Genomic DNA, 26,368 nt, shown 5'->3' with positions numbered 1-26,368 from the left:
AAGGTCCAGTCACTTCTATGACTAACATATTCATTGGCTGGTTAGGAACACCTACTTGTTTAACTGAATTTAGCACTGTCACATGTGACTTGTTTCTAACAGCACATTCTACATATTGTATAATAACATTTTCCAGTTCCTTGTCTTGGTAGGCCACAACAACTCTTACTGTGTTACTTCAATGTCAAAACACTCCTCTGGGCCAAATCCAACGCTACTTCTGACCATAAAAGGCACCACCAATAATCCTCGTTGTCTCATAAATTCTTGGTCAGGGGTCAGTTTACCAGAAAAAATGACCAAAAGTATATATTTATATAGTTATATTCCACAACGGCAGCAGCTCTTTTTTTTTTTGTATTTCACAATTAGTCACAGTCGCATTCTCTTTTAAACTTCATCGTCTATCTCTTTGCCCTTATTGCCTAAGGGCAGATGAGATCAGAAATATATTCCTCACATTTGGTACATACTTGATTCTATAACTGTATTTCTTCAGTCTATGTTGCCACTTGGCTAGTTTTGGAGTAGCTCATTCTGCATCCCTGCTGCTGAACAATTCAATCAATGGCTTGAGGTTAGTTCTCAAGGTAAATTCACTAGTCAATCTTCTGCTTTTGCTCAGAGGTGCAGCAATCATAGCTGATCAATTACATTTTCCCAGTTTGAGACTATATACCTGAGACTCAAGACCTAAACCGAGAGAGTCATGCAAGCCCACAAAGGCGTTTTGGTTTTAGAACCCAGTTGCATGTATATGTGCAAACTCTCCAAGCCTAAAATATGTATTTATGTATTTATCTATGTATCTATGTATTACAAGCTTCTATTTTTCAACTTAACCCCGAGTGCTGCAGGCTCACTAGCAGCATTTAATATACAGACCCTAAGTACATGCAGTAGTACTTCACTAGGGATTTACAAGTATGGTGTGAAAGCCAAATTCACCATAGTTAAGGGAGAGATTACAAGCATTTTATCAATGGATAGTTGTGGTAATTTACGCAGTCCTAAAGTCAACAAAAAGAAGATATTGTAGGGATAGATTTGTCATGTATGATTGGCCGACTGGAGCAGTGAGAGGAAAAACAAGATACATTTTACATTTGCAAATGCTGAACAAGAGTAAACTGCTATCGGCCGATGTCACTAGCTGCTTGCCGTTCCTCATCCCAGTGACCACCACGTCACTAAAGCTCGGAAGTTATTCACCCCATATCAATGGGACCTCGGAAAAGGCCCTAGAGATCAAAAGTGGTAAGTGCTTGAAAAAACGAGTATTAACGAGCTTCAGATGAAAATGATGTGACTCGCGAGAGACCCGGAAAACAACTGTAATCCAGGAAACGCGGCAATGAGTGATGAAACCGAAGCAGATGTGAACTAGCCTCATTAATTAGGAGACCTCTTCAAAGGACTCGCACGTGCCAAGTTCACATAGTGCAACAGGGTGGGGCTGGAACTTGTGCGAAAGACCTGCTGCCCCCATGTGCCCAGTTAGCATAGATTTGCCAGGGCTGGACTGATGCACAAAATTAACCCTGGCAAAAAGGTTAAATCAGACCCCAGCCACGCACTAGACTCTCCGAGGGAGTAAAGTGAGCAAGAATGATGCCCTACAATGGGTGTTTGAGTGCCCTGCAGAAAACAACAATCTGAAAAAAATTGACTAAACGGTGCGTATCACTACAGCACCATTTTCTAAAAATGTTGCTTAGGTGCCGTCAAGACTGAGCCGTGTGAGCCATCTAATGTAACATCAGCTCCCTAGCTTGAAGACGAGTGGGGAAATGCCACGGTGCCCAAATGGCCAGTCCTAGCATGGTCTGCCCTGGAGCAAATTAGGAGCGACCCTGTTGATTTAGACATGCCGCCTATTGCCGTTTTCACAAAATTTGGAACTGAAGCGAATTTGCTGATGCTACGAATATTCGTGAGAGGCACCTGCGCCAGGGGGCATCACAAAAATGGGCCCTGGTATATATCTGATACGCCCCAGACAGTTTCAGGTTTCCCGCAGCTAGCACAGGGCACAAAACGACTGGTGCAGATCTAGGATTCCACAGGAGGGAATCTCATTTGAAATGGGGCTCGAGGCGAGTGCTGAAACACTCATATGAGTTTCTTTTGCACATGCACCGCTTGAATGATAATTTTCGAGCAAAGACATCCACGTAAGGTGCCCTCCCTCACTCGAGACTCCTCTTGTCAAACAAAAGCTGTCACAAGGGCCATCAACCACACAGAACGGTGAGGTATTGTCAGCAGCAGTGCGAGGTTCACTCACCCTTACTTGTACAACTTGGGCTGCAGTGAAAGTATATCACAGCCAGCAGCAGAACAAGGCTGTCACAGAAACACACGACAGGCGCTGCACAATGATCATCAGCCACGCAGCACTTAGCAAGTAGAACTTTTTGTGTGTCAACAACGCACCTCAGTTCCAACCGTTCTATGCTAGTTTTATCCAGGCACCCTTTAATACTGTGAGTGTTTGCGTTTACGTTTTTTTATTATTAGTTTAAGATGCAGCTTTCACAAGTTAGAATGACTCAAACGTCATAGAGTATGCAAAATTAGCGCCCCAAAGCAAGCGTTTACGAAAACAAACAAAAAGGTGAGCTGACGTGCTTAGCATCGTTAAAGTTAGAAACTTCGGGGTACATTTTCAAAAATTTTGAGTTGGAGAGTACTCTACTAGTGATGTAAACCAGCGAGTAACATTGCTTTGCGTTACCTAGTGTCAAGGGGGTGTTGCATGGGTGGTACATGGGCGTTCCCGTGCAACTACCCAAGCCTTTTTTTCACGCAAAAACCTATTTACAAACAATTGTAGAAAAGGTTTAGCGCCAAAAGCTAACGCCATCTGAAAGGAGGTAGCATTTTTTCATTTCTCTTTTCTTTTCCTACTTTGAATGTGAGCTGCACTGTGCAGCACCCAAACTATGTGGGAAAAGTGTTTGAACTTGTCTAGCCACAGTATTTTGTACAGGAAGGGTACCCTTCTTGTAGAAAACCTATGCTAGACTCAGGTACGCCACATAGCGCAATTGTGCTGAGATGTGTGTGTGGCACACAGCAGCTGAAATTAGCGCCGGCACTAGGAAATGGGGAGGACAGTGCCCTCTCCTGCTCCCTCCTTGTCACACAACGCAGCACAGCCTCTTTGGGAGCTGAGCTGTGTCCATGCATTTTTTGAAAACTGGTCCTTCAAGTATAAGCAGAAAAGATTAAACATGTAATCATGCAGCAATACTCTAAAATGGCCAGACTCAATTCGTTCTAAAGTGCTAATGCATATCTAAGGGCAAAATAAGCTACAGTAAATTATAAAATCTAAAAAAATCATGTATAAATAGTTATAATGCTGCACAGTTGCAAACAAGGGGACCACTTCTAAAGTGCCAATGCATACTACAGTCCCAAATACATGATAGAGTGTCATGTTATTCTGAAGATGTGTAGGGGTGTATCATAATCACCGATAGTCAGCACCCGCATATTTAAAGAAATGTATTAACGAGTAGCCATAGAAATGTAGTACTAAAAGCAGCACATATTAGTGCGAATAGAAATATAACTGCCAATTCTGAAAAACAATGTTGTATTTAATCGAAAATGTGTTTTAGATGATGCATAATGAATTAGTCCACGTATAAGGTGATGAATTAGATTTAAACATGCACCATATTAAAGTCTACAAGTGTATTTTACTTATTATGTATGTAGAGTAATGAAATCAATTATAGAAATGTACGTTTAAATGTGTAAAGGCCTAGTTGATTATTTATGCTTTGCAATGATTCTGTTTGAGATTTCTTATGTTAGCCGAATATTACAGGCCTGAAATGTATTTTCCTTGGGAAGGTTCTCTGCTGAGGGTAGACATTGGATTTTGTGTGCGTGCAAGTTTGCTCAGATCACATGCTTCTTGTTGCAGGTGCAAGGACAAACATCTTGTTAGGCAGAATAACCCGTTTGTTTAGGAGTTAGAATGGTAGGAGAAGCCACCATGGGAGTGTACAGGAATGCAGCGGAGAAGATGCCTGAGACCCAAGGCCACATCAATGGTTTTTGGATGAAGTCAGAGTTTCGATGGAAAAGTACACAAAGAAGACAAGTCCGAAGGGGCGTGAAGAAGGCGTGTTCTACTCTTTTGCGATTTTGTATTAGGGATAGTGCACTGAGGGAGGAGGGCAGAATAAGCGAGTGGATCCATAGGAGAGGAGACTAGGAGGAGAACAGGAAAGGGGAAAGAGCGGATGGGGACTAGAGGGGAAGATAGAAGGAACATCTTAGAACGAGCTCTGTAGTTTTGGTTACTTACTTATGCAAGTGAGAATACTTCTGAGGAAGTCCTCACTACTGACACCTTTTTCTCTCTTGCCTGAGAATGATGCCATGTAGGGATGTCACTTTAGTGATAGTGTAGGGACAGACTAATCGATTTTTTTCCTTTTAGGTTAATGAATACTAAAATAGAGATTGGAGCAGTCATCGTATGCCTCATGCTTTTGGAATTAACTATCCTCCTTATTTCCAGTCCCGCATGTAGTAAATACAGGGCAAATCAGTAGTATCTTGAGTGGCGTGTAATCCAGAATCAGCCATGGGGAAGTTAAACTTGGTGATGCTGCGATACCTCACCAGGGAGCAATTCCATGTGCTGACTGCGATTGAAATGGGCATGAAGAATCATGAGATAGTTCAAGCCAGCTTGACAGCCTCCATCGCTAGCCTGAAACACGGTGGCTGCAATAAGGTTTTGCGAGAACTGGTGAAGCACAAGCTGCTGGCATATGAACGCTCGAAATCTGTACAGGGCTATCGTTTAACCAACACTGGGTATGATTATCTAGCCTTGAAAACTCTCTGTTCTCGTGAAGTTCTGAACTCTGTTGGCAACCAAATGGGCGTTGGCAAAGAATCAGACATTTACATTGTGGCAAATGATGAAGAGGAACAGCTTGCATTGAAGTTGCACAGACTCGGGAGGACCTCCCTTAGAAATCTCCAAAAAAAACATGACTACCACAAGCACAGACGTAGCATGTCGTGGCTTTACTTATCGCGCTTGGCTGCCATGAAGGAATTTGCGTACATGAAGGCGCTGTACGAGTGAGGATTTCCAGTTCCCAAACCATATGACTACAACAGACACGCAGTTGGTATGGAGCTTGTTAATGGCTATCCACTGTGCCAGGTGCGTTCCATGGAGGACCCTTCATCCATGTACAGTGAGCTGATGGAACTCATTGTCAAGCTGGCTAACCATGGCCTGATTCATGACGATTTCAATGAGTTCAATATCATGATTGTTGATGAGGATCGAGTGACAATGATTGATGTCCCACAAATGGTGTCCACATCACATCTTAATGCTGAATGGTATTTTGATAGAGATGTGAAATGCATTCGAGATTTCTTTAAGAAGCGATTCAGCTATGAAAGTGAACTATATCCAACCTTTACAGATGTTAGGAGGGCATGCTCTCTAGATGTTGACATTGCAGCCAGTGGTTACACTAAGGAAATGCAGGAAGATGATGAACTTCTGCACCCTGGGGGCCCAGAGGATGAGACTGAAGATAATCCATCACAATTTTTAGATGATGAAGAAAGCAACACGCATACATGCAACTCGGAGGAAGATCGCAAGGTCTTGGATGATTCAGATGACTCTGAAACCCTGTTCCAAGAGGACCTTGTATCTGAAAAAGAAGAAAGAGGACACATTCTGCAAGGCTTAGACCTGACTGAGTTCTCACTTGCATTAGAGGAACTGGAGGGGAAGAATATTGGAGAGAAACCGTGTCACATAGACAGCCCTGAAATGAACTGCGTAGATGATAAAGTTGATGAAAGTACCATCCTCGATCCAGGTGAGGCTGGTCAAGACAAACATGCTGCATACCTAAGGGAATATGAAGAGGAGTGTCCAGATCTGGTTTCCTTGTCGGCAACAAACAAAGAATTTCGACCTTTCAGAGACGAAGGCAGCAGGGATCACGTGAGTGAATACAGAAGACGGACTGAAAGCGGCATGTCGTTTGGCGGCAGCGTTGGGAGCTGTTCAACTATCCCGCCAGAACTGGTGAAACAAAAGGTTAAACGTCAGCTGACCAAACAACAAAAGGCTTCCCAGAGGCGACGGTTACAGAAAGGAGAAGCAAACGTTTTCACAAAAGAGCGTCGCGACAATATGCAGAACATTAAGTGGAGCGTGGATGCTGCAGATTTTTGGGGACAACTAGAAAAATGCAAATGTTTTACTTCATTCACCATAATCTTTTGGATATGGGAGTATTATTCTGAGTCGGATGAGACTCGTGCGTAGGATTATGTTTGTATTAGTGCCCATTTATTTTCTTAACCTCGTGTGGAGGTGCTTGTATATTCAGTTATTTTTGGCTTTGTAATAAATCCCTTTACATTGATTCCAGAGTCAGTGATCCTTTAGTGTTACAAGATTGATTTGATTGCTTATGTGCTAAATTAGAGTTTTTCCCCTTTACACTTCTTAGCAGATAGCAAGATCCAGTCGACCGAGGATTCCTATAATTTGGTAAAATAAGATAAAAGATAAGATAATAATCTGGCGTTATCATATAGAACACTGTAATTATAATAATCTCTCCATTACATTGTAATCCCTCTCCTTAGCTTTAAGAAATACTTCTAAAGTAACAATGCATCCCGAGGTGCTTAATTCAGTAAGCGTTGATTCCGAAGACCTCTACATTATTTTACAGTTCCTTTCTTTCCCAAAAATTATAGATTAGGCTCAAAAGAACTAATTGATATAGCAATGCATTTAAAAGGCCAGAGGTAAATGTGCAGATATTTTTTTTTATCTTCCTGTGAGTTCTCTATTAAGGTCATGTTTCCTTATATTTTCAATAAATTGGTATTTTATTTCTACGAGCATGGTACAAAAATTCAATTTTGCCTACATTTTTCATGTTATTCAGCCACTCAGTTTAAATAAGACTACCTTAAGATTTCTAAGGCTTTGTTGTAATAAATCGGGCTATGAACATAGATATAAAAATAAACTGCGCACCTTTCTTAAAGGGGTGGAACTGTAAAACCACGCAAGACCAGAGTTGTTAAAAGCACAGATTTAACAGTTTGTCCTACTTTCGCTGTGACAATCACAACAATTTCTTTAAAATATTTAGACACAGCTTCACAAGACTAAAATACATGTTCCCAATCCCCTAATATCCAACATCAGGGACATTTCTTACTAACTGTCTGGAACATTTTATTCAGACTGGTTGGAGTATATTAAAACATCCAATCCTTATGAAAAGCCAGTCTGTTGAAGTTCAATCTTCTCAGAAGAGAATACTGGAAACTAAAATACCACTGCCAGCTACTCTTCTCTAAAATAAAATATCTGTCTGGCTGTCCAATTTAGCACAAATGTCTTCAATGGCTAAATTTTCCTTATTATGAAATTCCTTGTACCAGAAGCTAGGAGATCCATTGACATTTTCTTCAAAAGGCAGTTTCTTAACACAAATTCTGCTGATAAGTTTATTTCTGCCGTGGCTAGGTCATTGAAAACAGAAACTATCTGCCTATATGAGAAGCTATTGAAAACTCTGGGCAAGATGTACAGTGAAGGGGGGTCGGTAGCTTTCCTGGATTAACAACTCTCTCCGCCACTCCTGAAACGCAAGGCTGCACCATATTTACAAGAATGCGGGTGCAGCCTTGTGTTTACCCCTGCGATGGCGCTAAGTTTAGCAACTTCTTAGCGCCAACACAAGCACCCTTGCACCATAGTGCAAGGGTGTCTGCGCGCATGGGAGGATTGTTTATGTGTAGGAAGGTGTCCCTTCCCACACATAAACAATCCTAAAATGCCATTCTGTCTCTTTCATGTGTGCTGCTTCATGCAGCACACATGAAATTGACAAAATTAATTTTTTTAAAAAGTTTGTTTATGTATAGGAAGGGACACCTTCCTGTACATAAACAATGTCATTTTGCTTTTTCCATGGGTGCTGCACAAGGCAGTACACATGGAAAAAGGAAAAACGAGGAGGAACAATGCATTTCTCCTTGGTTCGCCATCTTAAGACCAGTTTTTACCTGGTCTGAATTTTGGTGCTGCCTCCTATGTACACAACCCTTGTATATAGGGGCAGCGTCAAAATGAATGGGTGTCGCGGTGGAGCGTCCACCGCAACACCCACTGCCCACCTCTTTCACGCTAACCATAGCGTGAAAGGGGGCCTTCTGTACAAGGCAGCCTTAAGCCACGTTAAGTGGCTTAACGCTGCCTTGTACAAAAGACGCAGCCCCTATCGCCACCACAGCGTCACTGTAGGGGATGTTGTGGTGGCAATAGGGGCTTGTACATATGCCCCTTTGTTTTGGGCTCATTGATTCTGTAAATCCACCCAGTTTGGTGTACCTTTTTATGTCTGGGAGAGCCCGTTCAATAATTCTTGTATCTGGAAGCAGAACACACGTGACATCACCCGTGTATAGCTTTACCTTTGCCCCTCTCCCTGGAGATTGGAAAAAATATCGGTGGGAATGAATAAATTAAGCTAGGGGTTCAATGAAGAAAACAACAAGAATAGGGGGCAGCCTTGACTGGTACCTCTGCTGGGGAACACGGTGCTGTGACACTGTTCGTTAACTATCACTTGATCCAAATTGCCTTCATACGGTCGAGCAATAGATCTTATGAGTAGTGATGGAAACTTACATTTCTCAAGTATCTTAGATAAGAATCTCCAACTCATGAGGTTGAAACCTTTTTCTACATTTAACAAAATAATAGCTCTAAGAATGTCATCAACGGACACCAAGGGCCTGATTACGATGGCAGTGGCGGGTTCACTGCTCTCGTAACGCCATTCCCCGCCCGCCAGATTGTGATGGCGGGCGGTGTGCTGGCGGGCAGAAACCCGAATGCCACTGGTCCGAGAGAGGCAATCCTTATGCTTGCCTGTTGGACCCACCAGCATCCTCAGAATGGTGGCGGTGCCTTTCCATGGCCTTTCCTTGCTTAGCTTAGAATGGTTATAGTATTCCTGATCTCTCAAGAGTGCAAAACGTTCCCCAGTGTGGTTTAGTTTGGAGTGGAAATAGTAAATCTGATCTTCTTCAGAGTCCATTGTTTTGCTCAGTGTTTCTTAAGTTGATGTGGAAATAGTAAATTCGACTTCCCAGTCCCCAGAGTCCAACACTTTTGCCCAACGTTGCTTGGTTTCTAGAGGGAACAGCAAATCTGATCCACCGCCACACAATTATCTGTTAATTTTTAAACATTTGAATGTTTTAAAATGTTTTTGATATGTTTGTAGATTTGTATGTAATTATATTACAATTTTAGCTTTTAAAAAATCAATTTCTATGTGAAAATACTAAACTTTAACTTTATTTCCCGATAAATCAATGGTCATAAAAGTATTTTTGTTTTCAATTCCTTTGTGTTTTGTAAAATAATTATTTTAAAACTAAAAGTTATAATATTTTTTATTAATTGTACTTCAAGGTATTTTTTTTAGTATTAAATCGTTTTTATTGAAGGAGCATTACAGAATAAGCATACACAAAAACATATCTGTGACATTACTTGAAGTAGCTTAACCAAAGCTTAGTACACTAGATAAATTGCATCCAAGCATCAGTCGCAGGCCAAAGCAGTGCAATATGTAAAAACGTATAACCCCCTCATTAAACACATCAAAAAGCAAGAAGGGGAAAACGAAAAAGGGGGAGAAACACCTGCCCCCAAACTCCCACCCCACCCTAAACCCTACACAACCCTCCCCAACCCATCCCTCCCCGTGGTCCCAGTCCATCAAATTTGAGCCAAGCCTTCCCCTTCCATCCTATTTCCCACGTCCGTGTCAGAGAGACGCAACAATCTAAGGTACCGTGCACAGGTGACCTCGCGAAACTCCGAAAACAACAGGGACAAAAAGGGCTGCCATAATTCCCCATATTTTTCTCCCTCCCCCGCTGCTGTTAAACAAAGGTTTTCCATGCCGAGCACCATCCATAGACGGTGGAGCCATCCATGCATGGTGGACGCAATCGCTGTCCGCCAGTGAGCTACAATGTTCTGCAATGCTGAGCCCAGCGCAATCACGATCAGGCGACCTCTACGGGAGCGCAGTGGGTACATCAGAGGGTTTGGTAGCCCCAGAAGGACGTGTGATGGGAGACGGGGAATCTCCATAGCAAAATGTGTATCCACCTCATCTAACACCTGTTTCCAATAGCCCCGAAGATGTGTGCAGTCCCAGAGCAAATGCACCAGATTCCCCACCTGTCCACAACCCCTCCAGCAGAGCGCCTCCTTTGTGCGATCCATTTCGTGAAGCCGTTCAGGGGTGTAATACCAATATGTTACGATTTTTGCAAGGGTGTCTGTAAGTCCCATATGGTAGGCGGAATGACACGCCCAATAATAAATGCCTTCCCATTCTGTGCTGGTAAAAGTCCTGTCCAATTCTCTCTCCCAGCGAGCCCTACCAGCGCTGTAGACGTATGCATATTTATTCAGTAGCATCTTATAAAGGTCAGAAATTAATTTCTTGTCGGTCTTACGAGTAATTAACCAATATTCGTAGGGAGTAAGTTGTCTGTCTGCCCTGGAGCGAACTTGCTCGCTCAGGGCCCAGTGACGTGCCTGTATGTAACGGAGTCTTTCCCCTTCCGACAGCCCAAATTCCTGATGAAAATGAGAGAAGGGAATCACCCCATCCGCTGCATATAGATGGTAAAGAAATCGTCATCCTGCCGCCCGCCAGGCCGCGAAGGCCACGGCATCTAACCCCGGTGTGAAGTTCGGGTTATATAAGATAGGGCTAAGTGGGGACGGAAAGGTAGTAAGTTCGTGGTTAGTATTCGTCTTATCCCATATCTCCAATGGAACCCTAGTGATGTATGAGGCATACAAATGAAGGGGTCTGTGGTGCTTACACAAAAAGGGGACTTCCTGTAAAGGTCTGCCAACCACTGCCTGGTCTTGAAAAAGCCAATGCTTTCCGGACTCCCATCTGCTCCATTCCACCAAGAGACGGAGCTGAGCCGCCTGAAAATATAATGACAAGTCTGGGAGGCCAATCCCTCAAGCTTCCGGCTGGAGCATTGCTATACAAAGTTTAAGGCGTGGTTTTCTCCCGTTCCAAATAAATTGGGCCAATTCAGATTGTGTCTGCTTTATCCAGTCTTTGAAATGTCGAAGGTGAATAGTGCGAAACAGATATAAAACCTGCGGTAGGACCGTCATTTTTATTTCTGCAACCCTGCCCAGCCAGGATAAAGGATAGTGCTTCCACTGCCCCAGTTCCTTCCGAATCTTGGCTCGTAACTGAGCATAATTGATGTCCACCGTAGCTCTCAAAGAGGGGGCCAGCTTGAGCCCCAAGAATGGAACCGCCTCAGTTGCCCAAAGAATGGGAAACTCCTTAGCTAGTAGCTCCCCGGTGCGCTTCTCCAAAGATAGATCTAGTGCTACCGATTTGCTCAAGTTGACCTTGAATTCGGAGATCCGGCCAAAGCGTCCAGATCTGCCATACAGGCCGGTAAGGCGGCCGCGGGCTGCGATAACGATATCAGGACATCGTCAGCATACAGGTTTATCGTATGCACGTAGCCCCCGAATTTAATCCCTGTGACCTCTGGGTTGCACCTTAGTTTCTGCGCAAGCGGCTCCATATAGAGAGCGAAGAGGAGGGGCGATATTGGGCATCCCTGCCTCGTTCCCCGCTCTATAGCAAACCGCGGGAAAGTGAAACCATTAACTCGTACTGTCGCTGTCGGGTATTTATAACAATTCAATACATGAGTATGAAACTTCGAGCCCAAATCAGCCTTCGCCAGGACCTTTGCTAAATAGGGCCAATGGACCCTATCAAACACCTTCTCGGCCTCGATAGCCATCATCATGTATTCCCCAGATGTCCGAGCTGCCTTTTCAATAAGATGTAGGGTCCTCTTTGTGTTATCCGAGGTCTGGCGTTCAGGGATAAAGCCAGCCTGATCCGGATCATTCAGGCCTCCAATATGTGTCCTGAGTCGTGCCGCTAAAATCCTCGTGTACAATTTCAAATCGACGTTAAGAAGGGAGATGGGACGTATGCCTAACAACGTGGCCAGTCCTTTGCCGGTTTTTAGGATGACCGCAATTGAGGCCTCCAAGAGGTCACTCGAGATTGCGCAAGTCTCCACGAAGGAATTAAAAAGAGGCACCAATAAGGGAACTATCTGCGCCCAAAATGTTTTGGCCGTTTTCAAGCGGGAGATGGCCACTATAATCTCTTCCGGCCTGATGACGCTTTCCAGAAGATCCGCTTGCTCCTGCGAAAGTGTCGGAAGGGAGATAGAATCTAAAAAGACCTCCTCCTCCGCCTCCCCGTGGTCTCACTCGCGTAAAGGTTGGCATAAAACTCCCGAAATGCTTCAGCTATGTCATGATCTTCTGTGACAGACCTCCCATCCCTCCTGACTATCTCTCACACTATCTGCCGCTGCCTTGTCTCTCTCAACTTATGTGCCAACAATCTCCCACATCTATCCCCACCAGTATAGATGGCGTGGCGCAAACGGAGGGAAGCAAACTTCGCTCTATCCTGGTCTAACGCCACTAATTGTTGCCGAACTGCCTTCAGCTGCCGCCAAATCCTGGGTGCCCCTGTCCTCTGGTGCATTTGCTGTATCTCCCTAATCTGCTGTGTGAGGTCATCCCGCTTGTGCTGTCTCTCTACATTATCCACAGCCGAAATAGCTATAAATTCACCTCTAAGGACTGCTTTCAAAGCTGCCCACTGAGTCGCCAGGGTGTTATTTGTGTTACTATCATGTGAGAGATATTCTGTGAAGGCGTGCTGTATTCGTGAGATCACATCCTTCCGATGCAATGGTGACTCTCTAAGATGCCATGAACGCTGCGTGCGCTGAAGATGGGGGAGAGCAAGGCTGACAATTACAGGGGCATGGTCCGACAAGGAGGCAACTCCAATCTCCACCTCCGTGGCTAAGGCTTGTGTGGGCAATGTAGCAAGCAAATAATCTAATCTGGCATATGTTTTGTGCGCATGTGAAAAGTATGAGCATTCCCGCTCCACCGGATGAAAACTACGCCATAGATCCCTAAAGCCTAATTCATGCAACCTGGCTAAACCGTCGCCCGAGAGCGCCCCTGCTTGTGTGGCACGCTGGCAGGACCTGTCTAGAATGTTATCAAATACCAGGTTAAGATCCCCCCCTAGCAGTATGTGGCGGTCCGAAGTAGAAGTGGCCTCTGTAAGCATTGTGTGAAAAAACCTCTCTTGCCCCTCATTTGGTGCGTAAACCGAACCAATAGAGAAAAGGGTAGAGCCCCTAATCTCTGCCAGCTTATCCAGGACATGCCCCTTAAATTTCTGAGACACAAGGATGACCACCTCTGCTGTCTTAGTGGAACTAGAGGAGAAAAACTGTAGGGGAAACTTTCTAGACCGAAGACGCTGGCAGTCTCGCTGTAAGAGGTGTGTCTCCTGCAGGAGGCAAATGTCTGCGTGAGTTTGTTCCAGAGAGAGTAGCACTGCCCTACGCTTAACTGGATTATTCAATCCTCTCACATTAAGAGTGAGTATTTTCAATTCCGCTACTGGCATCTAATGGATCACTGACTAAATATCGAGGGACAAAATATAGACTACCCAAAATATCGATGCCAAAATATCGACAGACAAAATATCGAATTCCTATCTACAAACAGGTAAGTACCAAAATATCGAATCCAAAATATCGTTTAAAAATATATACTTTGTAAAAATATCGAATTTCTTAAAAATAATGTAAAATTAAAAAAATATTAAAAATAAATAGCTAAAATATATTTAAAAATACGTAAATTACCTTAAAATTAATAATTAATTAATTTAACTTAATTAACTAAACATACAATCATATATGTTAAAACATATATATATATATATATATTAACATAATATTAATACAAAATGCACAATATTATTACCGTAGGATAGCAGGAGTGTAAAAATTACTATTCCCACTCCTGGAAGTGCAACAGTAAGGAATGCGTTGGATAGCGTAGGGGTAAAAATTACTATTCCCACTCCAAAGAGTGCAACAGTAGGGAAAGCGTTGGATAGCGTAGGTGTAAAAATTACTATTCCCACTCCAGAGAGTGCAACAGTAGGGAAAGCGTTGGATAGCGTTGGGGTAAAAATTACTATTCCCACTCCAGAGAGTGCAACAGTAGGGAAAGCGTTGGATAGCGTAGGGGTAAAAATTACTAGTCCAACTCCAGGGAGTGCAACAGTAGGGAAAGCGTTGGATAGCGTAGGGGTAAAAATTACAATTCACACTCCAGAGAGTGCAACAGTAGGGAAAACGTTGGATAGCGTAGGGGTAAAAATTACTATTCCCACTCCAGAGAGTGCAACAGTAGGGAAAGCGTTGGATAGCGTAGAGGTTAAAATTACTATTCCCACTCCAGAGAGTGCAACAGTAGGGAAGGCGTTGGATAGCGTAGGGGTAGAAATTACTATTCCCACTCCAGAGAGTGCAACAGTATGGAAAGCGTTGGATAGCGTAGGGGTAAAAATTACTATTCCCACTCCAGAGAGTGCAACAGTAGGGAAAGCATTGGATAGTGTAGGGGGAAAACTTACTATTCCCACTCCAGTGAGTGCAACAGTAGGGAAAGCGTTGGATAGCATGGGGGTACATTTTACTATTCCCGCTCTAGTGAAAATAAATTAATATAATTCACATAATTATCAATTAATCAATTAATAAAAATTAATTACCAATTAAGAATTAATTAATTACCAATTAAAAATTAATTAACATTTTATTCGAAATAAATACCAATAAATAAATTAGCATATTTAATCAATTATAATTAAACTACTTCCCACCCTATTCCCCTATAAACCCACAACCCGCTACAGAAAATAAATTAATATTATTCACATAATCGTCAATTAATCAATTAATAAAAATTAATTATCAATTAAGAATTAATTAATTACCAATAAAAAATTAATTAACCATTTATTCAAAATAAATACCAATAAATAAATGTACATATTTAATTAATTATAATTAAATTACTTCCCACCCTATTCCCCTATAAACCCACAACCCACTACAGAAAATAAATTAATATTATTCACATAATTATCATTTAATAAAAATGAATTATCAATTAAGAATTAATTCATTACCAATTAAAAATTAATTAACAATTTATAAAAAAATACCAATAAATTAATTAACATATTTAATTAATTATAATTAAATTACTTCCCACCCTATTCTCCTATAAACCCACAGCCAGCTACAGAATTAAATTACGCAAAAATTAAATAACATAAAATTAATTACTTAAAATAAATTACAAAAAAATACACTTTTCACACATATATTAACATACAAAACACTTTAAAAAATTTGATATTATAAAAAATGCAATATTTTTAATAACCTATATTATGTACTTCGATATTTTGACTTTCTATATTTTTAAAATCGATATTACATTACTTACCTTAAAAACGATATTTTTGATGTCTATATTCTGTCCATTCGATATTTTGTCCATTCTATATTTTGGAGTCGATATTTGTGTTACTCGATATTTTGGACTCAATATTTTGACCATATACCGCATCTAATCACTATGTATTGAGTATCCAGTGAAGCATACTGACCGATGAGAGGCCCCACACCCCCTCCGGCAATTATTCTCCCCCGCTGCGGACCTGGGCAATCAGAAACCTGCCAAGGCTCCCGATGGACTAAGGACCATTGAACCCTCCCTTACCCCCTAACCCACCAAACCCCCCAAAAAAGGAAAACCATTATTTCCGAACAGTGTGTCTATCATCCGTAGATGTGTGGCAATGCAACAATACGGGTAACTCGAGCAATACCACCACACCCCCTCCCACTGCCGGCCATTGCCAGGAAAGAAATGTACACATTAGAGGCTATGCAATCTGAAGGTTCAGCCACAATGAGGCGAAGACAACTCTGTGGCCGCCGTTTTCACCGCTGCTCGCCGACCTTCCTCGATCATTGCTGCAGGGGGCCGCCTCGCCCGTCGCCTCCTCCTCTGCTGTCGCCATTGCGGTTTGGAGTCATCCCTGTCTACCGCCAGTCTAGGCTCCTCCTTGTCCTCAGACGGCACGTCGATGCCCAGAAGCCTACACGCCCCCGTCAGGGACCTCAGCTGGTAAACTTTATTGTCCCATTTAAACACCAGCCGGAAAGGGTGACCACAGCTATAGGGAATATTGCGTTGCTGCAGCAGTGTTGTAACTGGCTTAAAGGTCCTGTGCTTCTGCAGAGTGAGGGCAAACAAGTCTTGAAATAGGGTCGGTGAGTGGTCCCCAAAGGTAAGAGCGTTCAGTTGACTTGCCTTTTGAAGGATCTCCTCCTTTGTGCGAAAGTCTTGGACACAAACTAATATATCGGGAGGTGGGGCGGAAGCCGAGCGCGGCGGCCCCACCTAGTGTGCCCTGTCGATACGTAGCTCCGCATCAGAGGGGCGCCCTAATATGTGATTAAACAGGCCTCGAGCAAAACGGAAGAGATCTGTAGTGTCCTCGGTCACTTTCACGCCTATAATCCTGATATTATGGCATCGGGAACGATTTTCTAAATCCTCCAAGTGTGTCTGAAGGTCCACTTGCTGTTCATGTATACAAATGATTTCTTGCTGTAATGTCTCCATTTCTGCATCCCGACCCTCACCCTTGCCCTCCAGGTCTGCCAAACGTTCCCCTATAGCGTCCATATCTCGTCAAACCTCCTTGATCTCTTCCTTGAGTTCTCGCATCAAAGTGTGGATGTCATCTCGTAGGGTGTTAAATAGGGATTCAAGAAAAGATTTAGTGATAGGCTCTGAACCGTCCGACTGGCCCGAGGCGGGCGGACCGGCAGCCATTGCCGCAGATTCAGTCTGCTTCTCCGCCAGTACTTTAGAAAACAGGTTCTTGATGGTTTTATCCCTCCGACCTCTGGCTGAGGACATCGCCCATGGCAGCCCACCCCCAGGCTCCGGGCAATACAAGGGGCCCCCCTCTGAAGCTCAACGGGCTGCGATTCCCGCGCGGAGCCCGCCAATCCTTCCCTACCCAAAAGATATGACAGCGGAGGGTGTCTCCGCTGATCGGGACAGTCTCACTGACTCTCAAGATGATTGATCAGTAAATGAACTACTAGGCCCCCAGCCGGATCTAAGAGGGTGACCACCGACCCATGATCTTTGCCTGTCTGACCTGGCACGACGTCCACTCTAGAGCCCCCGTCCGCTGTGCCCGCCACCAGCTAGGCCGTCCTGCGCTCCCTCGCCTCCAACCGAGCTCCAACAGAGCCCCTCCGCGACCAGGGGGCCACCTTTAGTGCGGGTCACCTATCCCACGAGTCCCAGCGCCCAGCTGAAGAATGGCGCCTTTCACAGTCACCAGAACTCCCCAACACTGAAGGCCTGTATACACCACCTGTACCGCGCTCCCAAGGCCGACAGCCGAGGGCCTGCCACGGCTCACAGCTCCTCTCTTGCTAGGCCCAGCGAAGCGGCCGACCTCATGTACCAACCGGGCGCGGCCCCCACCAGGCGCTATCCGCTCTCTTCGTAGGCTCCAGCAATTCCCAGGCCTCCCAGCCTATGCGAAGTGCGCACGCAGTCTATACAGGGGGCGAAGGGGTGCAGAGTGGCTCCTTCGTCTCTCTCGGGCCAAGCCCAAGAAGCCCCGCAGGCCACTGCCTCAAGCGCGGGAAGGGCCGAACACCGCCCACCCCCGCGGCCGACCAGAGCCATCACAGCTCTCCGTAGGCCCGGAGCCACCTCGCGCACAGGCCGCCCGCCGGGCCGACCCACTGGGCCTCACCTCCACTCTTCTCTCAGGGCTCCGGTCTTCAGCCGCCTCCCTCAGGACCGTCTCAAAAACCACTGGGCCCCCGCTCCGCTCTTCTCACAAGCCACCGGAAGGATGTCGAAAAATGGCGGACGGCCGACAGCAGGCCCTATCACAGCCGCAGCCGAGCCTTGTGCTGGGATCTGTGTGGATCAGGTCTCACCTCCGCCGGTGGGTCCGCAGCAGCTCCCAGGAGGTCCTGCCTCCGGAGCCTCGTGCAGCACTCGCGCGGGCCAGACCCACCACCACTCCCGCGTCGCTCGCGACCAGCACCGCACCTCAAGTAAAGCTCCTCCGGGGCAGGCTCGACCATGCTCGGCAGACTCCGGGCCCGACTCCGCCCATGCCCCCTCGCTCCTCCGCGGTGTCAGTCAGACGTGCAGGCCGTGCCGTCTATCGCAGCAGACCAGCCCGCTATGCCCTCCTGCGGCCATCGCCAACAACAGGGACCGCACTGGACCCCAGGCTGGCCACAAAACAGGCTGATCAAGCCCTCCAGAAAGCGATAGCCCGTGCTAAGAAAGGCCGGCAGCGGAAGCTCGGGAAAGCAGGACCGCTCACGCCCCCATCTTGAATGATAAGAAACTGGTACCCTGGTTCTATGGTTTATATTCTTGTTTGTAATAATGGGAGATAAGGATAAAATATCCCCTATTTAGTATTATATTACTGTGACCACAATTTATATATTTTTTTTATATTTTTCATACAATCTCATGTCTCGTCATAAACCAACACACGCCTTAGAATTTTACTGAATGATTTTTTATTTTATCAAATGAAAGGATTTTTTATATTATATTTTCAATTTCAAACACATTTGTATATACATATATTCTTTATATATATACCAGAAAAGCCCTTTGTTTCAAAATTAGGATGTCTCACTAGAAAAATAAACCCGACATTCCTATAGAGATCAAACAGACTTCTGTGAGGGAACAACAGGTATGTATTATTCAAACCCAGTATCTTTTTAAGTCCCCAAACAAATTATTGAAACTAATCAAAAAAATTTTTTTTTTTATCTGGTGTCTCTTTCAAGTCGACGCGTTTCAGCCAATCAATTCTGGCCTCTTCAGGACTAGGGCTATTCGTAATCCATCTCGGGTTAAAGGTCATCTGAGGCCGGGAGTCTTCTTCATGTTAACTCTGGTTTCCTTCTAATATTTCTAATCCTGGTTTATATCAAGTTCGTGGTTTAAGCTAATGAGCTGCCGGTACATGGATGATATAAATCTCTCCCCGACAGCGTTTAGCTTTTAGCCGACCGCCTCTTCGTTTTTAAACTCGATTTTTTTACTTTCAAACGTGCACTCGACCCAGCTGATGTGGCCTTGCTTTATCCCCGGAGTGTTTCTCTGCTTGATATGTGTGTCTCTTCCTGCACAAGAGAAAGCAAAACCAAAGGTGACAGAGTGGGCTAAAGAATGGTGATGGATTAAACCCAGATCAGTTGACTGGGCGTGAGTGCTTGTATTTTCAACGCTCCGTCCATCATTTCCTTTGGTTTTGCTTTGTTCGCCATAAGTTGGCAGGGTATGCTCAGTCGTGAATCCCTTGCTCACTTTGCCACTGGATTCAAGCAAGCCGGGCTGAAGACAGCTGGAATGCCAGAAACCGGTCCTCGGAAGCTTGTTTCCGGTCCAGGGAAGGCATGGCTTGGCAGTTCGGGCTGGACTGTTCCCATGAGGCACAGGGTCAGACTGATTTGCATATGGCCGTGTCAGAACTGGGGTGGCAGAGTGGGCTAAAAATGGTGATGGATTAAACCCAGATCAGTTGACTGGGGGTGAGTGCTTGTATTGTCAACGCTCTGTCCATCATTTCCTTTGGTTTTGCTTTGTTCGCCATAAGTTGGCAGGGTATGCTCAGACGTGAGTCCCTTGCTCACTTTGCCACTGGATTCAAGCAAGCCGGGCTGAAGACGGCTGGAATGCCAGAAACCGGTCCTCGGAAGCTTGTTTCCGGTCCAGGGAAGGCATGGCTTGGCAGTTTGGGCTGGACTGTTCCCATGAGGCCCATGGTCAGACTGATTTGCATATGGCCATGTCTGAACTGGGGTGGCAGAGTGGGCCAAAGAATGGGGATGGATTAAACCCAGATCAGTTGACTGGGGGTGAGTGCTTGTATTGTCAACGCTCCGTCCATCATTTCCTATGGTTTTGCTTTGTTCGCCATAAGTTGGCAGGGTATGCTCAGAGGTGAGTCCCTTGCTCACTTTGCCACTGGATTCAAGCAAGCCGGGCTGAAGACGGCTGGAATGCCAGAAACCGGTCCTCGGAAGCTTGTTTCCGGTACAGGGAAGGCATGGCTTGGCAGTTCAGGCTGGACTGTTCCCATGAGGCACAGGGTCAGACTGATTTGCATATGGCCATGTCTGAACTAGGGTGGCAGAGTGGGCTAAAGAATAGTGATGGATTAAACCCAGATCAGTTGACTGGGGGTGAGTGCTTGTATTGTCAACGCTCCGTCCATCCTTTCCTTTGGTTTTGCTTTGTTCTCCATAAGTTGGCAGGGTATGCTCAGACGTGAGTCCCTTGCTCACTTTACCACTGGATTCAAGCAAGCCGGGCTGAAGACGGCTGGAATGCCAGAAACCGGTCCTCGGAAGCTTGTTTCCGGTCCAGGGAAGGCATGACTTGGCAGTTCGGGCTGGACTGTTCCAATGATGCACAGGGTCAGACTGATTTGCATATGGCCATGTCTGAACTGGGGTGGAAGAGTGGGCTAAAGAATGGTGATGGATTAAACCCAGATCAGTTGACTGGGGGTGAGTGCTTGTATTGTCAACGCTCTGTCCATCATTTCCTTTGGTTTAGCTGCAAAAAAATGTCATTTATTTTAATTATATACATTGTATATGTATTCTGTTAGAAATGTGGACTTCATTATGATGTCGGTTGGAGTTACCTTGAACTGACACCATTACGGCGGTTCCAAACACCTGAATAGGAAGCGCGGGCACAAAGAAGCCAATTACGATGTCAGTCAGAAAGCCTCAGAATGGCATTCGAATTTTCTTAACCCGTATCGAAACCCATGTTTCTGACCGACTCGTAAACATTTCCAACCAATTGATTACGATAGAATGTAACCGGTCAGTCATTCCGAATCGGTTCCGACCGGCATTCGGAGAGTCCGAGTAGGTCGTACAGCTCAACGGCCGCATTTCCGACTGACTGATTACAACAACCTTTTCCGAAACAGTCTGTCCCACATGATCAGTTGTCAGAAACGTACTTTTGGGCCTCTAGCAGGCCCTCCTTCACTCAGAGGTCTCCGGTTGGAGCTTGTGGGGATACCCATGGGTCCCTTCTTTCCAAACATGCACAGTGTGGCAGGCACCATGGGGCACCCACCACAAAGTGCAAGATTTTCCGCAGCCACCCCATCTTCAGTGGGCGCCTGTGTTGTCGGTAGGAACACATGCTCTCATTGAAGTCAATGGGAGTCCGACCAAATGGTGTTTGGAATCATTGTAATTGGTCGGTCGGACTCCCCAAACCCGAGTCGGTCAGAAACAATTTGACAAGGAGTCGGTTGGAAGGCTTTCTGACCGACATCGTAATGAGGCCCATAGTGCCATCTGAAATGGAAGTTTGTGAACATCCCTGCACCATGTGGCAGGCACTTCACGGTGACTGCCACATGGAGCGGAGACGTTGAAGGCCCGGCAATAAGGTGGCCCTGCTAGGGTCCCCCAAAGTCAGTTTCTGACAGCCAATCCACGGTGGAAAGGCCAACATGGATTGGCTGTCAGAAACCGACATCGTAATCCTGACTGTGGAGCCGAATCTGGCTCTGCTGTCATTAAAGAGATTACTACTCCCCTCCTTTTGCAAGAATAAACTTAAAAATACAGGGGCATATTTACAAACTCTAGCGCCACCGAAGAGTCACTTTTTTGATGCTCTGGTGAAACTCTATGATAGCCCATAACAACATAGCCTTGCTGAGGTCCTGATTGCGAGTTTTGCGGTATGACGCCTCTGCCACACTGACAAATCTGTTGTCAGGCCCCTGCCAGCTTACACGTTAAACTTGTGTCTGCCAGACATTTATTTTACTTTTCCATGTCAGTATCTGTAGGGCCCTCTTTGTTTCCTCTCCACCAGGGTTTTAATGGCAGTGGAACCACTATGAAAACCCTGGCGGGGTGGAAACTTGTAGTATGCTTGGCAGGATCATGGCGGTTCTTCGAAGCATATTGTGGCCTCTGGGCTGCCGTGCCACCTCCAGGGATTGGCGCTTCCCTGGCTGCATCGGCAGTCCCATGGCAGTCCGACTGCCCGAATCGTAATCAGATAGTCAGGAGACCGCCACCGCTGCCTCCCTTGAGTCTGGCACATTGGACCACCAGACTGGTATTAGAACCCTGAGAATGGCTTAACACAGCCTTGTAAATATGGCCCCCTGCAACTCAGTTTTCTGCGGCAAAGCGGTGAGCAATGGGTGTTGCTGTGGGATTTCTCTGCAACACCCATGACTTTTTGACCCTGCTCCAGATTTGCAAGGATCTGTAAATCTGAGGCAGTGCCTTTCAAAAGGAGGCATTAGAGTGGTGCAACGAGGAGAAATACTTTTATTTCTCCTTGTTTTTTGCTCTTTCTATATGTGCTGCATTCTGCAGCACACAAAGAAGGAGCAACATGCCATTACTGATTGTTTTTGTGCCGGAAGGTGTACCTCCCTGCACAAACGCAATCATCCCTGCAACGCAGGCATCCTTGCACCATGGTGCGAGGGTGCCTGCGTTTGTGCCAGGCAGCTCTTATAGCACCCAGTGAATGGGTGATCACAGGGATGCACTGTATTCTTGTTAATATGGTGCTTCCCTGCATTTTGAAACTGACGCAGCTCAGCGCAGCAAACTTGCTTGCGGCACTATACTGCGCCATTTTTATGTAATTATGCCCCACAGTTCCCAGAAGTCGATGGCGCCACCCAGGGCTATCGCGCCATCATGGACCACACAAATCCGCATTTCCATGATACAGCATCAGTCAGACCTACAAAACAGTACCTTTGGACGTTAAGAGGCCTCAGTGATCTTGCGATTAAATCCAAAGAAGAAGCGTCGCCGGCGTCAGCAGGTGTTGGTTCTGAAAGTAGGGTAGAAGTTCTTGGGTCTTGGAGTCCCACGCGCTTGGGAATGAGCTCTTCAATTTTTAGGTCAGCAGCGCTGGCGTTGGGGGGGCTGCGGCTGCGATGTCATTGCAGCCTATGCATTGTGCTCTTCACAAGTGGTGACCATGGCTTCGGTGCAGGCAGCGGTGCGGCGTTAGTGCTGAGTGCTCTCATTGGCAGACCCTGGGCTGCAATGTGAGATGAGGTGATGCGTCATGCTCTTCACAAGTGGTGCCCTCACCCATGGTGCAGGCAGCGGCGTCAGTTAACAAAGTCGGAGTCGATGCTGTCGTCGTCAAACCAGGGGCTCTTCTTTCAGGCAGAATGTCCTCAATCCAGAAGTGTTCTGAAATTAGGGTTTCACAGCTCCAGTACTTATACCAGTTTCTACCTTTGAAGTAGGCAAACTTCAAAGGAAAGTCAATGTAGTACATAAGACCCTGTCTTTCCCTCACCTGGCTCCAAGCACACTGGAGGGGGCTGGAGACAATTTTGTGTGAGGACAGGCACAGCCCTATTTAGGTGTCAATGACAACTCCTCCCACCACTTTAGCTCAGGAAGGCCCATCAGACTGGCAATGGCCCATCACCTCAGCTCCCTTTGTGTGACTTCCTAAAGTGAATGCACAAACAGCCCAACTATCAGTTTAAACCAGACGTGGATTCTACAGACAGGTAGAGGCACAGAATAATAAAGCAAAAACTTGACCACTTTCTAAACTGTGACAAACTCAAAAACGGAAAGAACATTACATAAAAGGAGGAAAACAAGATACAAGCGATAAAGTATTAAGCAAGGCTGCAAATGCAATTGAAAGAATGCTGTGCCATGGGTTTGGGGCCTGAAGGTGTCCCATCATGATGTTGTTCAGTTACTCACATGCTGTATGGGCTGAGCACGTCGCTAGTGAGCACGCGACGTTCAACTAAAGGTTACAATTGTTGGAAAGAAAGGGTGTGCTACCCCATTCATATGTTGTTTATCACTTTCTAAAAGTGTCATTTTCAAACACACAATTTAAAAACCAACTTTATCAAAAGATGTACTTTTAAATGGAACGTTCAGAGACTACAAACTTTAAATCTATATCTATTCCCAATTGGAAGTTACAGGGCAGCTCCCATGATAACCTATGGGAGAGATTGTCCTTACAATAGTGAAAAACAACATTAGCAGTAGTTCACTATTACATTTAAAACACCATTGTACATGTCCTACCTTTTGATTAAACTGCTCCTTGCCCTTGGGGATACCTTGGCTCTACCTTAGGGTTAGAAAATAAAGTGAGAGGGGCACCTTATGCACCAAAGGAATAGGGCACCGTTTTGTAATTCAATAATAATTAATGTATCCTCTGGTGAACTAAATATTGCAAAACACTCTTCCTATAGAGCCAATTCACATACACCACGTCATGCAAATACAGTAACGCAAGGGGAAATATCAACCTTTGCTAAATTCAACGTGCCACCACCACAATCAATCAATCAATCAGGACATTTGTTAAGCGCGCTACATACCCGTGAGGGTCTCAAGGCGCTGGGGAGGGGTGGGGAGGAGGGTCTGCTACTGACCGAAGAGCCAGGCCTTGAGAAGTCGTCTGAAGGCAGAAGGTCTTGGGTCTGCCGTAGGTTGGTAGGGAGGGTGTTCCAGGTCTTGGCGGCGAGGTGGAAAAAGGATCTGCCACCGGCAGTTAGTTTTTTGGATGCGTGGCACTGTGGCGAGGGCGAGGGCGGCGGAGCGGAGCGGAGATTGCGGGTAGGGGCTTAGAAGCTGAGTTGTTTGTTGAGGTATGCTGGGCCGGCGTTGTGGAGGGCTTTGTGTGCGTGGATGAGGAGCTTGAAGGTTATCCTCTTGTTGACAGGGAGCCAGTGTAGGTCTCTCAGGTGGGGTGTGATGTGGCTGCGGCAGGGGATGTCGAGGATCAGTCATTCCGGGGCGTTCTGGATGCGCTAGAGCCGTTTCAGGAGTTTGTTCGATGTTCCTGCATAGAGGGCATTTCCGTAGTCCAGCCAACTGGAGACGAGGACCTGTGTTACTGTTCTTCTCGTTTCGGTGGGGATCGACTTGAAGATTCTGCAGAGCATTCGTAGGGTGTTGAAGCAGGATGAGGAGAGGGCATTGACCTGTTTGGTCATGGAGAGGGTGGAGTCGAGGATGACACCCAGGTTGCGTGCGTGGGCCGTGGGTGTCAGGGCTATTCCCTGCGATGTCGGCCACCAGAAGTCATCCCATGCTGAGGGGGTGGAGCCGAGGATGAGGACCTCCGTCTTGTCCGAGTTCAGCTTCAGTCGGCTGTTCCTCATCCAATCAGCTAAGGCCTTCATTCCTTCGTGGAGGTTGGTTTTGGCGGTGTGAGGATCTTTGGTTAGGGAGATGATCAGCTGGGTGTCGTCGGCATAGGAGATGATGTTGAGATTGTGCTGGCGGGCGACGTAGGCGAGGGGTGCCATGTATATGTTGAACAGTGTTGGGCTAAGGGAGGAGCCCTGGGGTGCGCCGCAGATGATCTTGGTGGCGGTGGAGCTGAAGGGGGGAGGCGGACGCTCTGTGTTCTGTCGGAGAGGAAGGATGTGGTCCAGTCCAGGGCCTTCTCTTGGATCCCGGCGTCGTGTAGGCGTGTTCGTAGTGTCTGGTGACAGACCGTGTCGAAGGCGGCTGACAGGTCCAGGAGTATGAGGGCTGCTGTTTCTCCGTTGTCGATCAGGGTCCTGATGTCGTCGGTGGCGGCGATGAGGGCAGTTTCGGTGCTGTGGTTGCTGCGGAAGCCGGACAAGGATGGGTCCAGGATGTTGTTGTCCTCGAGGTAGCGGGTCAGTTGCTTGTTGATGACTTTCTCAGTGACCTTCACCGGAAACGGGAGCAGGGAGATGGGACGGAATTTCTTGAGGTCCTTGGGGTCCGCCTTGGGTTTCTTGAGTAAGGCGTTGATCTGAGCGTGCTTCCAGCTCTCTGGGAAGGTTACTGTCTCGAAGGAGGTGTTGATGACTTTCCGGAGGTGGGGTGAGATAATTGTGCTGGCTTTGTTGAAGACGTGGTGCGGGCAAGGGTCTGACGGGGATCCGGAGTGGACGCAGTTTATGATTTTGATGGTGTCATCGTCGTTAACGTTGGACCATGCGGTCAGTCGCAGGTGATCGGCGCGGTGGGGGTCTCGGTGGTTGGCGGGGCTGTCCTGGCGTTGAAGCTGTCGTGGATGTCTGCGATCTTGCAGTGGAAGTAGGTGGCCAGTGAGTCGCACAGGTCCTACGAAGGGGGATGTCGTTGTTGTTGGAGCTGAGTTGGAGAGTTCCTTCACGATGTTGAAGAGCTCTTTGCTGATGTG

The 26,368-nt window shown here is 46.1% G+C and overlaps 1 pseudogene; it reads left to right on the top strand.

Moving 5' to 3' along the window:
• The first annotated feature begins 4,542 nt into the window (after positions 1–4,542).
• Positions 4,543–6,337, top strand: LOC144826148 (serine/threonine-protein kinase RIO2 pseudogene; annotated as a pseudogene).
• Positions 6,338–26,368: the final 20,031 nt, after the last annotated feature.

Source organism: Lissotriton helveticus, chromosome 3_2 (assembly GCF_964261635.1).
Source record: "Lissotriton helveticus chromosome 3_2, aLisHel1.1, whole genome shotgun sequence".
Lineage (NCBI taxonomy): Eukaryota > Metazoa > Chordata > Amphibia > Caudata > Salamandridae > Lissotriton > Lissotriton helveticus.
This window is presented reverse-complemented; position numbering and strand designations above follow the sequence as displayed.